Here is an 11,362-nt window from a genome sequence, read left to right on the forward strand (position 1 = left end):
TCATGAAAGCTGAGTAGGGGATTCCTTTCGTTTGGTTAGATCGGGCCTGTGATGTGCAGGGGCTTTTGTGCATAAGCCAGTTTCAAACACAAAGTGAGTCCGTGCCCCAGTTTCTCAGTCTTGTATACACAGTGGAATCTGTCTCAAAAAAAAAAAAAGTAAAGAAACTTGTATTTTTTTTCCTCTATCTATAAAACCATGAGCAGAATATGAAACCAAAATATGTGGGAAGGTATTATACATTTTCCTGAATTCTGTGAGATTTATGTAAAACTTATCATTTGTGATTTTTTTTTTACCATTTTAGGTGAAAACTTAAACTGTTTTACTATATATTATAATCATTTATTGATATGTTTATGATCATGCATTCTCTTTTTTTATTTCAAGAAGCTAGCATATTGCAACCTGCTGTGTGTTGTGTGAATATCTACAAGAGAGGACCTCAAAGCTGAGATCACAAAGGGATAACAGGGAGAGAGAGGTGCTAGCTAGCCGAGTGTATAGGTGCACACCGTATGCATGTGTGAAAATGTCACATGAAAGCCCGTTCATGTGTGCAATTACTACATGCTAACACAATCAAGTTCAGAGGCAACCTGTCCAGGACCATAAAGAAGAGAAGAGACAAGTGTCCCAAGAGCAACTAGTGAAGACATTGCCCTGGGGCTAATGAGGGCCTCAAAGCAGAAACACATAGAGACTCCCCCTCTACCCTTGTCAAGAGGAGGTGCTCCTACTCCTGAGGAGTCAACACTACGTATAAAAGCAAAGGAAGTACCTATGTCATATATGCTTTGAGCCCGTGAAAGTGCCATCTATCTTGAGTGTCAGGGATAAAGTCCAACCCAGGGTTGGGGACCCTCATCTGACCCAGGGCCTTCCCTTGGATGGGTTAGGCAGCTTTTGTTTCTGATTCAATTCTCAGAATCGCTGTAATTTGAGAGAAGGGGAGGTTGGTAAGGGAGATGAGGGGAGGAAGAAACTGAGATATCAGATAACTGTTGAGAGAGATGTGTGTCCATGGCTCTGTGGGTCCCACATATAGTCAAAGGTCTTTCACTCCACAAACACTGAGCCCAGGTGTCAGAGAGAATGAGGAAATAGAATTTCCTCTGCAAATTTTTATTGCAAATGAAGGGAAAACCAAGCATCTCTTGAAAGAAAGGGCATCACGTAAGAAGCTGTGCAAGGCTGTGGGCAGCAGCGGCAACAATGGAGAGCCAGGCACAGCTCACTCCGAAGTCTGTTGAGCCTTACAAGGTGGAGGAGCAGTAGGAAACTTTCCAGTAACTGGATTCAAAAGCCATATGGAAAGCATGCACTAAGAGAACAAGGTGGTCAGAGTGTGGGCTGGCTGGCAGAGGGGCTGTGCTTTTATCTCAGCAGGAGAAGCAAGATGACTACAGAGACAGTACCATGCAGCTGTGGTACAGGACCCCATGATAAACTGCACTAACAATGGTCTAGAATATTAGAATAGTACAGAGTAGAGGCATTAGTGTAGTATGTGTCACATGCACACAAAGCACATGAATAGTATGCAAGTAGTATAGTATGTATCATCCACATATAGCATAATATAGTATAGATGTATATAAGGTGTATGTATGTACATCACAGGGCAGAGTAGAAACCTATGGTGTATATATATATATATATATATATATATATATATATATATACAGGATCATGTCTAACACTCACATGTATATGTATATAACATCCCAACATGTAGCAGATGTACATAGTATGGTGCACAGTAGATGTATATAAGATGGTATATAGTGTGTATTCACAGCACAGCATGTGGTAAATACATATAGAATAGTTGTAATATATGCATATATACAGCATAGCATGTAGCACATGTGACTATTATAATGCACATAGCAGGGCATATAATATACATGATGCTATATACAGAACATGTCCATACATGTGTGTGGGTTATATACATAGTATACTGCATTCTAGAAGCAAAAGTACAGTATATAGCATGCATTATAAATAGTGCAGTATGCATTATATACACTGTTATATGTGCACATGATAGCATTTATGTGCGTACCTATTTGCAATGCAGAGTCTATGCATGCTTTTTAAAACACCAAAGGGAGTGGCTGTGGGGACAGCTCAGTGGATCAAATCGCTTCATAATGTACAGGCCTGATAACTTGAGTTTGGATCCCCAGAATCCATGTAAAAACTGGGTACAATAGCACAAGTGCCTGTAATCTCAGCATACCCCAGCAGGGAGATGGGAGGTAGAGATGGGAGATTCTCCAGAAGCTGGTGGGCCAGCTAATTTGGTCTCCTATTTAGCTCAACTGTCAACCAGACATGGCTTAGAGTAATCTGAGGAAGTCTCAATAAAGGAATCTTACCGATCAGATTGGCCTTTGGGCTCATCTATGTAGGCATTATATTAAGTAACTAATTGCTAATTGGTGTAATAGAGCCAAGCCCACTATGAGTGGTGCCATCCCTAGGCAAGCAGGCCTTAGCTGTGTATGAGAAGTAGCTGACAGAAAAGCAAGCAGTACTCCTTCATGGTTTCTACTCTAGGTTCCTGCTTTGAGTTCGTGCCTTGGCTTCTCTTGGTGTTGGACTGAAATGTGTAAGGTGAAACAAACTATCCTCCTCAAGGGACTCCATGGTGTTTCTCACAGCAACAGGAACCAAACCAGAGCAACAGGAGCATGGGACATGGGAGAAGCCCTGTTTCTAACAAGATGAAAAAGAGATAGACTTACACCCAAAGGTTGTCTTCTGCCTTCCATATGTGCCCTAGCACACACATGCTTATACATCCACACATGAACAGGGGCATACACGTATTCACACACACCAAAAAGGAAAAAAAGAAAAAGAATTTAGAAGATGAAAGGGAAAGGAGAAATGACAGACAGCTCATGACAGATGACTAATGTTTCCAATTTGCAGGGAGAGGGCTCAGAAAGTCTGATCATGAACTCCACTGCACTGTTAAGTCAAGCGGAATGCCTTGGTGGCACACCACTCAATTATCCCAACTGCAGTCGTCATGGCTGACCCTGTCAGTGACTTCTGAGACACTGGATGTTATTGTGGCTCTAAATATGGGTTCTGTACTTTCAGCCTCCACACAACCAGCTATCCACTCCCATTGTCCTCTTCTCTGTTTCTCTAAGTCCTACAGTTTTATTATATTCTGATTTTATAATATAAATTTTAAAGCTGCTGTAACATTTAGGGAGATTGAACCCTAACTTATTTTCTACTTATATTTATTTTTCTGTAGTAGATTACTTACAGTTTGAGTTCAATTCATTTGCCATTTTAACTTTTAAAAATGTATAAAAAGAATTATCCTTTTAAAATTAAAAATTTTTTTATTGTTGAGATTATAACTTACATTATCCCCTCTCTCTTTCCTCCCTCCAAATCCTCCCACATATCCTTCCTTGCTCTCTTTCAAATTCATGGCCGCAGTTTACAGTATGTATTGTTACATACATAAATGCATATATTATTAAATATAACTTACTGAATCTATATAACCTTACTTGCATAATTGTCCTTTTTCTAGAGAGCCCTCCAATCTTTGTTTCCATGGTCTTGACCCATATCCTGCCAGGTACCAGAGTGGACCAGCCAACATTAGCACACACTCCATCTGTGCCCATGCAGGACTGTCTACAGCCCTCTGAAACTGAGACCCAGCTTTTCTTCCTAGTTCAACTGTTCCCATGACGTGAATCTCAAGGCTCTGAGTCTTTCTTGAGTCTCTTCCATGTGCCCTGCTGAAGCAAGGCACCATGGGGTACAGTGTCAGGAATGGTCTCTTTCTATTAGTATGTACAGTCATCTTCCTGCACTCCAACCTACTGCAAAGTCCTTGGGGTCGAATGGAGAACATCTTAGGATGACAGCCACTCCAGAAAATGTGGCTATGTTGCCATGGCCTGCTGTCTTCATTTGTACTTGTCTTCATCCAGACTCTGTGAGAGACTTCTTTATTCTTTCATCAGCCTGCAAGGCAGAAAGGTGGGAACAACATAAGGACAAATACTAGCATCATTGCTGTTTCCATCATGACTCAGGAGCAACCAGGAGCCACCTCTATCTGCTCTGTATCTGAAGTAGTGTACAGACTCTGCCCTCCATTGTCTTCTCTGCAGCCTCAACTCCAACTTCTCCCTGACAAAGCCCACTTGAGCCAACTCTCCTCTTGAGCTGAGGACATACCTTGCTGCCTCCCCATGTACCCCAACCACCTTTGCCTCCTCCTCACCCCCTTCTACCTGTCCACCAGAATGAAGGTAAAGTCCCTCAAGCACCAGGTCCCATTCTTCCACTGAGCCTTCTTACTCCCGTAGGAGAGCCTGTCTTTAGAGCCCTCTGGCTCTCTTTCCAGAACCATTCCCACTATAATTAAGTGGTGTTCGAACATGGTCAAAAGAATGACCCATGGTAAATAATGCCTTGAGGAACTGTGAGAGAGACTCTAGGAAAAAAAAATGGCAGAGGGCCTTTTTTGTCAGATGTATTTTGTGCCCTGGATTGCTCTTAAACATGATTTTGTGCCCCTATGACTGACAGTCATTTACATTCAATTTATAAGATATGTTTATTGCTTTTGTTGGATGTCAGAACGTAACAATAAAACCCAATCTGGTGAAAGGCTATGCTGGGTGCTTCCCTCAGTGTGCCCTGAATCTGGATATGGCCTTTTACTTTGCTCTTGTGCTTTCCTAGATATAATCTGTAGTACATGCCAGGCAATTGTGTTTCAATTGCCTTGTCCTGAGAAAGTTCTATTATGTTAACATTTAGTATGTGCTTACTGGAGTTTGTTTACATGTTTTTCTGATCTTGTTTTTCTGAACTCAAACAACCTTCCTTGGATCATTGCTTTCTTTGTTAACATTCATATATAAAAGTATGCCGAAACGGAAGTAAGATTATCTACAGCACTACAATGTAGTCTGCCCTATTCTTTCAGGTCCTCAGATCCTGATCCAGCGGACAAGATCTGCATAGGTTGATGAAAGTTGCCAACATGGAGTACCACTCTCTCTGTACCCAGTTAAATGCCTTGCTTTACCAACCTGATGGTAGGAACTGCAAACTTCTCTTCCTTTAACTACGACCTTCTGTATAGACACCGATGGAGAAAGTCTTGGAGTGTGTTCCAACTGGTAAGATGAAGCCCATCAATGTATCACACTGATATAAAGGTTTTTTTTTCTTAATTCACTTAATCCAGTATCCCAAGACAACCTTCCATCCAAGTCCAAGGTAAGACCTTTCAAGGTGTTCTGGAAGCAGATTCCTTGGTATTCTTCAGTTCTCACATTCCCAGAACCAGAGCCCCCTGTCAGATATTCCATGCCGCAAATGTAGACATTCTAGCACTAGAGTTATCCCTGCAGGGTTGCTCCCTCCACCCAGCCTTCCATGGATATTCATGGTGGTAAGTGGAGGTCTTGGTTTATAAATATACAGAACCAGCGGGTGGCCCTGGGTCAGAAGTAAACACTTAAAAGAAACAGAAATGGGCTCTATTTATGCATATAAATATTGATGTTATAACTTGTGGTAAAGAGAGATCCAGATGAAATTAGTTTAAGCAAAAAAAGCAGACAGTCTTGGTGGTTTCCATGTAAAGAACAGATGAAAGGACCAGACCAAGTACATTGCCAAAAACTGTCTTATCCTGACCTCTTGTGGTTTCTACCCTTGCGCTGCTCCAAGTGTTGGAAGCATAGACTCAGGCAGCGCTGGGTATATTCTTGTAGTCACTAGACTCTCTGCCACTGCCCATATATAAATTCTTATGATATACCCTGAGTGACCAGCTATGGCCATGAGCTCATCCCTGGGCCTTCAGCTTGCTGGCATTTTAGGACTGGCCATGTCTGAGTCCCACAGGCACCTTGTGATGAAGCAGAAAGAAATCAGGTTGCGTGGGTGAGGGACACGTCACCAGTAGGAGACTGTGTACAAAGCCTATCAGGCCTATGAAGAAGGAGAAATGTCGCTTTGTGTCTAAGCCCATAGCTAGACAGTGTCTGCTGGTCACAGCACAGGTGCCATCTGGAGCTGCATGAGAGGCTACTGATTAAGGTGCATCTGTTAAATGCCCTCAGAGCTCCACCCGATGACACTTATTAGCATTTAGTGTGACGTTGGTTTTCTCTCATTGCAACCCAAGGAGAAACCTTCAGCTTCTTCCTTGTACATACCAGGTAGCAAACAAGTCTGTCAGTGCAGTCTGCCAATACAGACTATAAATGGCTTCTCTTCCTTTCCAGGAGCTTGCCTTCCCATGGGTCACAGTGCTTGAGAGGAGCGCATCCTTCCCTGGAACTGTCTCTCGGAAACTTCCAAAGGTCTCAGGCCCTAACACTTTCCTCCTCTGTGGCTGTGACATGGAAGCTAGTGATGACTGGTGAGTTCAACCAGGGAAGGTCCTACAAGAGCTCTACCTATTCCTTCCAAGTAGAACTCTCCACCCCCCCACCCTTGTGTTTCTTCTCCTACCCTCCTTACTACCCTCCCTCTCCATTAGTTGAAACTCATTTTTTTATATGTAGAAAACAATTACTTTATTTTTGAGAGTTTCATGCATGTATGTAATATACTACAATCACATTCACCCCACCATCCTCCTTATCATGCATGTGTGTCATATGCTATACTCATGTCCATCATCCTCCATACCATCCCTTTCCCACTTCTACCATTTCCCCACTTACTTTAGCCAGGGTTGCTGGCATGGGCCTGGAGGGGTGAAATGCAGGCAATGTAACAGTGGCTACACCACTACAGAAAATGAAACTTCCTCCCATGACAACCGTTCACTGCCAATGGCTTCTCAGGGAGGGGCGGGGCCTCATGAACTACTCCCTGACACACGATGTTGAAGGACCCACTCTTGTGCAAATCCTGTGTACCCATAGCTGCTGCATATCTGTGCATGTGACAGATGGCCTGAAACCCCTTTCAAGCGTGAAGAGTCGTCTCCTGATTAGATTTCAAATTGAATGACAAAGTGTTGAACTTGGACTCTTTCTTGTCTGCTTCTCTCTCTTCTTGAAAATGTATTATGTTAGAATTAAAAATTTTTATCCTTAAGAGAGCAGGAAGATTCCTCTGAATATTGGGGAAACACATGGAATGTGGGACTATTTACAATCAGACCGGCCTTCATCCAAAGATTTTCTACTGAAGACACATCATTATGTAACATGGTCATGACCTGCCTGCCTGAGTCAACTGCCCATGGAAGTTGCCATCATATTTTGAGTTTTCCATGCAATTGATCTTGAACCAGCTGATTACTCTCAGGGATCACAGCAGCCCCTAAGTCAGATTTCAGCATCTTCACTTGACAAGTGAGAGCACTGTGTGTGATGGAGGAGACACATCTTAACCTGCATCAGTTAGCCATGATGGGCCCAGAGCCAGAACCCACATGCCCCGGACTGTTTCTTCGTCCAGTGAAAGATAAATTCTCATGATATACTCTGAGTGACCAGCTATGGCCATGAGCTCATCCCTGGGCCTTCAGCTTGCTGGAATTTCCTAAAGAGGAACGGCTTCAGTTAGCATTTGGTTTTTAATTATTTTTCTACTTAACAGTTACCTGCATTCCTCAAAATGTCTCAGCCTTTGGCTTTCATTAGCAGCGATGCAGGTTCTTCATCTAGAGGCAAAGGGGCCCTGAAGGAAAGCTTGTCTGCATCTAACTCTGAAAGAAACACTGGCACAAATGCTCCCACCGCTGATTCTGGCTTCAGTGTGGACCCATCGTGGAGCCAGGTCTATGCCAATCTAGAGCTCACCTGATGGCAGATTTTGTTCTGGGGCCCAGCAGATGATTCCCTGAGCCATAGGATCTTGGATCAAATCATCTCAGTTTCCAATTCTTGTGGCTGAAAGACAACACACACACACACACATTCATCTGCACACATACACTCACATGCATGCATGCACACATGTATGCACACAGTGACATCTCCTTTTTAGCTATTGATATATCTGAAGACATAACCAATACAGTGTGATTGATCTGCACTTAATAAAGTCCTCTTCAGTATGAACATAAAACAAAGGGAAAGCTTTGGCCTGTTAAGAATTATTAATAAAGCATGGCAAGCAGGTGCATGTGTGGACTTACAAGTCTCATGGAAGCACCTCTATTGACTTAGCAATGATAAAAAAGAAACGAACAGATGTTGGACCTATTAGTCGCTATTAAGAAAGACTCATATTTTAATCAATTTATTAATCTTGTAACGTTCCCCTCACATGATTGTCACAGAGCAGAATCAGCGGTGTTTCTCTGGGAAACTGCCCTGCGGTGGCATCTCCCTTTTAATCAGGAATATTATTTTTTAATTTCCAAGATATCTAAAGTGAGCCAACTCTATGTAACTAAGGAGACTGAACAATGTGCACTTTGGGGCCCGTGTTGAATGGAAAATATTTCTTCTTTCAAAAAGCTGTGCTTTTAAAGTACACCTACATGGGAAATGATCTTGGCTCTTGACATTCAGTTCCCTTGACAAATAGATGGCCCGTGACAGTTAATCATGCCTATCAACTAGATGCCACTGGAATCAACTAGGGAAACATTTCTCTACATGTGACTGTGAGTGTATTACCAGAGAAGTTTGCCAGAGAAGGGAACATTCAACTTGAATGTGAGCAGTACCACCCAAGGGCTAAGGCTAGGGCCCAGATCAAAAAGAGGAAGCAAACTGAGTATGGGGGTGTATCTCTCTCTGCTGCCTGACTGTGGGCACACTATGACCAGTTACCTCAAGATCCTGCTGCTGTGGCTTCCCTGCTATGATGTCCTGTACTCTCTGTGAGCCAAAACAAAACCTTCACTGCTTAAGTGGTTCCTGTCATGGGATCTTATAAAACCAACAGAAAAGCAAGACCCAAGTATTTCTAGTCTCGCGCTCCATTCACATGTTGGCCCAGATAGTTCTTTGTTGCTTGAGGTTCTCTTGTGTGACTGGATGCTTGTGAAGAACTATGGCATCTGCCCCTAGATATCAGTGGTATTTCTACCCCCAGGATGTTACAACCAGACATGTCTGCATGGCCCAATGCCCCACATCAGGGAGGGAGCCTACTCACAATTGGGAATCACCATCAAGCCCTCCTTCCTTCTAGGTGGCCTTCAACTTTTGACCTAGGGATAGTCCTAATATTGAGAGAGAAGTTTTCACTTCCAGAGCCCAAGGAAAGCTGCAAATGTGAATTTTTTAAAAATGTTAGTTATAAAGGTTCTGAAAATGTTAAAAGGTTCTGAAAATTCTAATGACCTAGTAGCATCCAACACCCATATTTTGCACAGGGTAGAGCTTTTCTGCAAAGTTTTTCAGGCTCCTTCCACATTCTCTGATCAAATAAACCATTCCCAATGCCAGACACATTCTCTTGGAATATCTTCCAAGTTCTGGGAGTTGAATTTAGGGCCTCATACATTTGAGGGGAGTACTCTACTACTTAGCCATCATGCGAGACCATGAGAAGACCACTAGTCAGGGGGCCTAGGATATTTCCCTCTCCCCTCAGTGAAATCATTATCTTCCCAAGGAGGAAAAAAAAAACCAAAGCTGTCTTTGTGTTTCAGTCCAATTCTTCTCTTCATACCCTCATTATAAAATTTTAATCTTGCAAAGTTTGCTTAGACTTGGCTCCAGAAGTTCTCACTGAAGGGGCAGGGAGAATTATAAATCTCAGATGTGCAGAAAGTCTGGGACCTGCTCACACATCCCTCATCTGTGTCCTGTGAGCATCGCTGTAGGCAGCAGGTAAAGGGCAGGTGACTAATAATGCCAAGATCCATCCCTGGCAGCTCTCAGACTGAATTTGCTGCATGTAGATAGGACACTAGATGCTTCATCAAACTAATAAGGCTAAGGAAGAAATGGCATCTGCTTCAAGATGAGTCCAAATCTAAACATGCTTTCCTCTAAAAATTCACAAACATTAGAAAACAAACCTTTGTTAGCACTTTTGCAGAAGATAAAACAAGAGCCTGGAAAAACAAAACAAAACTTGCTTGTTTTAGCTAGTTGTGTGAAGACCAGATAAACAATCATAAAACAAAACAACAAAGAAACAAAACTACTGCAATCAAATCTATGGATCCAGGGAGAATATGTTCCGAGAAACAGGCTAGGACAAGAACACTTTTAAGCTTAGCTCATCTGATGGCCAATGAGCAAATGCTTCTAGATATGTGCCATTTAATTAGTAACTTACATAGAAACACCCCCTTTTTCTGACCACAGGTTCTCCAATGCATCTTGGGAACTAGGTTTTCATCCCCATGTGGTCACTTAGAATTAACTTTGTTGTGCTGTGAAAAATTCCATTTTGCTTCTTGTATATATCACTTGTCCATCCACCTGTTCAACCTTCAGCTCCATCCACCCATTTGACCATTCACTTATCCATCCATCCATCCATCACTCCTTTTGTCTATACACTCATGCATCCATAATTTTATCATCCTACCTAGCCATCCATCATCTACCCAACATTCCATGTATCTATCCATCTACCCATTTGTTACCTAAGCATTATATCCATCCACCAATCATCTATTCATTCATTCACTCGCCCATCATCCCATTATTCCATCCATAACCCATCCATTTATCCATTCACCTGTCTATCACGTCATCCTCTACCTATCCATCCATCCACTTATTAATCTGTGTATTGACCAGGAATTAGCTAAGTGGCTTTGTTATGCTCTGGGATTTCTATGTCAGTTGTTGGGAGAGGTTTTAAGATTAAGAGATGAAATAAACAATGTCCTCAATGGACTCTGCATACATCTTTGTTGAATTATCAGAATGTATCACATTAATATGTACAAATAATATGTGTCAGATTCTTAAATGCTGTTCTGGATAGTCTTGGAACACTCAAATGTTTCAGAGGCACTCTGAGGACCCCATAGGTTGGGACTGCATATTCTTTATATGGGAAATATTGGCTGCTCAACACTGATGTTCACTGAGGACCAAAGGATGGGTAAGATCAGAGTGCTGATGTGTGGATAAACCATCCATCAAATACGTTTCTAATGGTGCTAGGTTCCTGGTTAGTCAGTCAGTCACAGTGTCATGGGATATTTTAAGTTCTTCTGAGGCAGATGGGCAGTACACAAACTTCTTTGATGAGTCCTTCAGTTTTCTATTGAGAGCTGAGTTTGCTGAGCTCTTTGCTGATTGGCATGGCCCAGTAACCCTTTGATGCATGCAAATTTGGAATGAGCTGCTGGCTCATGGACAGTGGTTACGATGGTACCCAGCAGATGGCTTGATGGTTGCTAGAAATA

This window comes from Mus caroli, unplaced genomic scaffold (genome assembly GCF_978045245.1).
Source record: "Mus caroli unplaced genomic scaffold, Mus_caroli_1 scaffold_8, whole genome shotgun sequence".
In the NCBI taxonomy this organism is placed as follows: Eukaryota; Metazoa; Chordata; class Mammalia; order Rodentia; family Muridae; genus Mus; species Mus caroli.